The sequence below is a fragment of the Salminus brasiliensis genome, chromosome 13, assembly GCF_030463535.1.
Source record: "Salminus brasiliensis chromosome 13, fSalBra1.hap2, whole genome shotgun sequence".
In the NCBI taxonomy this organism is placed as follows: Eukaryota; Metazoa; Chordata; class Actinopteri; order Characiformes; family Bryconidae; genus Salminus; species Salminus brasiliensis.
In genome coordinates this window covers 13,052,317-13,057,316 of record NC_132890.1, presented here as the reverse complement: position 1 = coordinate 13,057,316, position 5,000 = coordinate 13,052,317, and the positions used below count along the sequence as shown (strand labels likewise).

Here is a 5,000-nt window from a genome sequence, read left to right as displayed (position 1 = left end):
CCCCACGGCTCACTCCCTTTCGTGATGTGTTGCTTTAATGTGACCTAAGTAAGTGATCTAAATTAGCAGGTGTTTTTTTGTTTGTTTGTTTGTTTTTAACAGCAAATATTGGGCTTGTCCCACCCATGAGCTGCAACTGTGATTGGTTGTAGTTCTGCTCTGCGTTGACATCCTGTAACAGACTTTCCCCCCCATGTTGTCAGTTTCCTCAAACGTACACTGACCCCTACTGGCAGGCTTGGGTTACTTTTATCCACAGCATTCCCTCCACAGAGTTCTTGTTGAATATTTTCCAGTGTTTTGTTTTGAGAGCAACTGGCTATAATTAAGCCAAACTACAACTGATTGGTTTCCATCCCATGGCAGGCCATGCAGGTGGGCTTAAACGGCATCTGACGCTGAAATGTTTCGACTCTGAAGACTCCAAAGGCCGTATGAAATGTAACACAAGGACGTACATGTAAAAGAAAGGGTAATGCGTTGTAGATTTGTGAAAGCGTAAAGTAAGATGGAGTAAAAGTAAGAAAAGCAAGTGAAAGAATGTGCATGTAAGTGCTTGAGGATGGCAAAAGCTTACAGCACCTGGTATTCCCAGGCGGTCTCCCATCCAAGTACTAACCAGGCCCGACCCTGCTTAGCTTCCGAGATCAGACGAGATCGGGCGTGCTCAGGGTGGTATGGCCGTAAGCGAGAGCACTGCTTCCACTCAGCCTATTTATAAGCATGCGGCAAAAGACGGCTGCCTTTTCCACACTACAGGGGACACACATTTACTCGCCCTCCTTTCTTACTTCCAAAGCAACCCCACCAAGCTCATTCAAACCAATCACACATTTCATTGCTCTCTCCTGTCCTCCTTCTCTTTTCACAAAAAAAATAAAACAACAAAACTTGCTCTTTTGGCTGACACTTGAACATTCAGCAACAAAGGCTAACGCCGGCCGCCAGACTCGGCCTTGTCAACATAAAAGTCACATAAGCCACATGAGTCGAATGGGCTCGTGAAACGGGACAATTACAAAATCACAAATCTTTCTCAACTGTCTTGGCTCCTTTTATTTACACCCCTAAATTCCACATACTAAGGTACAACAGGAATACGGGATAAATGCAGAGGCTACTTCCTACCAATATGGAAGCCGGGCAAAAAAAAAAAAAGAAAAAAGCTCACGCTAGCACGCCGGGCGAAGCATCGCTCTGAGATGAGTTGCGAGTCGCAGGGATGCCGGTGAAGCAGGCTCGGGCTGAGTGGGCCAGCCAGCCTTTTGACTTAGGGAAGTGGCGTCGCCATGTCAAGTTCAAAGAACTCTGTGAAGCTTTAGGGGGACAAAAGAACAACTGTTGTAGATGCAGGCAGGTCTGGGAGGAGAATTTAAAAAAAAACTCAATACAACTGGAAATCAGCCCCCCGAAACGAGAACGGGGACCCATGAATGGCGGCCCATGACTTGAGGTTGCGTGTAACGGTGAAATAAACATCACGGCTGTGACGAAACGGTGCTGTTATTGCCCCACGGCTCACTCCCTTTCGTGATGTGTTGCTTTAATGTGACCTAAGTAAGTGATCTAAATTAGCAGGTGTTTTTTTGTTTGTTTGTTTGTTTTTAACAGCAAATATTGGGCTTGTCCCACCCATGAGCTGCAACTGTGATTGGTTGTAGTTCTGCTCTGCGTTGACATCCTGTAACAGACTTTCCCCCCCATGTTGTCAGTTTCCTCAAACGTACACTGACCCCTACTGGCAGGCTTGGGTTACTTTTATCCACAGCATTCCCTCCACAGAGTTCTTGTTGAATATTTTCCAGTGTTTTGTTTTGAGAGCAACTGGCTATAATTAAGCCAAACTACAACTGATTGGTTTCCATCCCATGGCAGGCCATGCAGGTGGGCTTAAACGGCATCTGACGCTGAAATGTTTCGACTCTGAAGACTCCAAAGGCCGTATGAAATGTAACACAAGGACGTACATGTAAAAGAAAGGGTAATGCGTTGTAGATTTGTGAAAGCGTAAAGTAAGATGGAGTAAAAGTAAGAAAAGCAAGTGAAAGAATGTGCATGTAAGTGCTTGAGGATGGCAAAAGCTTACAGCACCTGGTATTCCCAGGCGGTCTCCCATCCAAGTACTAACCAGGCCCAACCCTGCTTAGCTTCCGAGATCAGACGAGATCGGGCGTGCTCAGGGTGGTATGGCCGTAAGCGAGAGCACTGCTTCCACTCAGCCTATTTATAAGCATGCGGCAAAAGACGGCTGCCTTTTCCACACTACAGGGGACACACATTTACTCGCCCTCCTTTCTTACTTCCAAAGCAACCCCACCAAGCTCATTCAAACCAATCACACATTTCATTGCTCTCTCCTGTCCTCCTTCTCTTTTCACAAAAAAAATAAAACAACAAAACTTGCTCTTTTGGCTGACACTTGAACATTCAGCAACAAAGGCTAACGCCGGCCGCCAGACTCGGCCTTGTCAACATAAAAGTCACATAAGCCACATGAGTCGAATGGGCTCGTGAAACGGGACAATTACAAAATCACAAATCTTTCTCAACTGTCTTGGCTCCTTTTATTTACACCCCTAAATTCCACATACTAAGGTACAACAGGAATACGGGATAAATGCAGAGGCTACTTCCTACCAATATGGAAGCCGGGCAAAAAAAAAAAAAGAAAAAAGCTCACGCTAGCACGCCGGGCGAAGCATCGCTCTGAGATGAGTTGCGAGTCGCAGGGATGCCGGTGAAGCAGGCTCGGGCTGAGTGGGCCAGCCAGCCTTTTGACTTAGGGAAGTGGCGTCGCCATGTCAAGTTCAAAGAACTCTGTGAAGCTTTAGGGGGACAAAAGAACAACTGTTGTAGATGCAGGCAGGTCTGGGAGGAGAATTTAAAAAAAAACTCAATACAACTGGAAATCAGCCCCCCGAAACGAGAACGGGGACCCATGAATGGCGGCCCATGACTTGAGGTTGCGTGTAACGGTGAAATAAACATCACGGCTGTGACGAAACGGTGCTGTTATTGCCCCACGGCTCACTCCCTTTCGTGATGTGTTGCTTTAATGTGACCTAAGTAAGTGATCTAAATTAGCAGGTGTTTTTTTGTTTGTTTGTTTGTTTTTAACAGCAAATATTGGGCTTGTCCCACCCATGAGCTGCAACTGTGATTGGTTGTAGTTCTGCTCTGCGTTGACATCCTGTAACAGACTTTCCCCCCCATGTTGTCAGTTTCCTCAAACGTACACTGACCCCTACTGGCAGGCTTGGGTTACTTTTATCCACAGCATTCCCTCCACAGAGTTCTTGTTGAATATTTTCCAGTGTTTTGTTTTGAGAGCAACTGGCTATAATTAAGCCAAACTACAACTGATTGGTTTCCATCCCATGGCAGGCCATGCAGGTGGGCTTAAACGGCATCTGACGCTGAAATGTTTCGACTCTGAAGACTCCAAAGGCCGTATGAAATGTAACACAAGGACGTACATGTAAAAGAAAGGGTAATGCGTTGTAGATTTGTGAAAGCGTAAAGTAAGATGGAGTAAAAGTAAGAAAAGCAAGTGAAAGAATGTGCATGTAAGTGCTTGAGGATGGCAAAAGCTTACAGCACCTGGTATTCCCAGGCGGTCTCCCATCCAAGTACTAACCAGGCCCGACCCTGCTTAGCTTCCGAGATCAGACGAGATCGGGCGTGCTCAGGGTGGTATGGCCGTAAGCGAGAGCACTGCTTCCACTCAGCCTATTTATAAGCATGCGGCAAAAGACGGCTGCCTTTTCCATACTACAGGGGACACACATTTACTCGCCCTCCTTTCTTACTTCCAAAGCAACCCCACCAAGCTCATTCAAACCAATCACACATTTCATTGCTCTCTCCTGTCCTCCTTCTCTTTTCACAAAAAAAATAAAACAACAAAACTTGCTCTTTTGGCTGACACTTGAACATTCAGCAACAAAGGCTAACGCCGGCCGCCAGACTCGGCCTTGTCAACATAAAAGTCACATAAGCCACATGAGTCGAATGGGCTTGTGAAACGGGACAATTACAAAATCACAAATCTTTCTCAACTGTCTTGGCTCCTTTTATTTACACCCCTAAATTCCACATACTAAGGTACAACAGGAATACGGGATAAATGCAGAGGCTACTTCCTACCAATATGGAAGCCGGGCAAAAAAAAAAAAAGAAAAAAGCTCACGCTAGCACGCCGGGCGAAGCATCGCTCTGAGGTGAGTTGCGAGTCGCAGGGATGCCGGTGAAGCAGGCTCGGGCTGAGTGGGCCAGCCAGCCTTTTGACTTAGGGAAGTGGCGTCGCCATGTCAAGTTCAAAGAGCTCTGTGAAGCTTTAGGGGGACAAAAGAACAACTGTTGTAGATGCAGGCAGGTCTGGGAGGAGAATTTAAAAAAAAACTCAATACAACTGGAAATCAGCCCCCCGAAACGAGAACGGGGACCCATGAATGGCGGCCCATGACTTGAGGTTGCGTGTAACGGTGAAATAAACATCACGGCTGTGACGAAACGGTGCTGTTATTGCCCCACGGCTCACTCCTTTTCGTGATGTGTTGCTTTAATGTGACCTAAGTAAGTGATCTAAATTAGCAGGTGTTTTTTTGTTTGTTTGTTTGTTTTTAACAGCAAATATTGGGCTTGTCCCACCCATGAGCTGCAACTGTGATTGGTTGTAGTTCTGCTCTGCGTTGACATCCTGTAACAGACTTTCCCCCCCATGTTGTCAGTTTCCTCAAACGTACACTGACCCCTACTGGCAGGCTTGGGTTACTTTTATCCACAGCATTCCCTCCACAGAGTTCTTGTTGAATATTTTCCAGTGTTTTGTTTTGAGAGCAACTGGCTATAATTAAGCCAAACTGCAACTGATTGGTTTCCATCCCATGGCAGGCCATGCAGGTGGGCTTAAACGGCATCTGACGCTGAAATGTTTCGACTCTGAAGACTCCAAAGGCCGTATGAAATGTAACACAAGGACGTACATGTAAAAGAAAGGG

The 5,000-nt window shown here is 46.2% G+C and overlaps 3 non-coding genes across 3 annotated transcripts; all 3 read right to left on the bottom strand.

Annotated features, from left to right (window-relative positions):
• Positions 1 to 570: 570 nt before the first annotated feature.
• On the bottom strand, positions 571 to 689 carry LOC140576062 (5S ribosomal RNA). Its single transcript, XR_011981296.1, has one exon. It is a non-coding gene; the product is annotated as a 5S ribosomal RNA (ribosomal RNA).
• Positions 690 to 2,079: 1,390 nt separating this feature from the next.
• LOC140576238 (5S ribosomal RNA) lies at positions 2,080 to 2,198 on the bottom strand. The gene has a single exon (XR_011981462.1). It is a non-coding gene; the product is annotated as a 5S ribosomal RNA (ribosomal RNA).
• A 1,390-nt stretch (positions 2,199 to 3,588) lies between these two features.
• LOC140576061 (5S ribosomal RNA) lies at positions 3,589 to 3,707 on the bottom strand. The gene has a single exon (XR_011981295.1). It is a non-coding gene; the product is annotated as a 5S ribosomal RNA (ribosomal RNA).
• Positions 3,708 to 5,000: the final 1,293 nt, after the last annotated feature.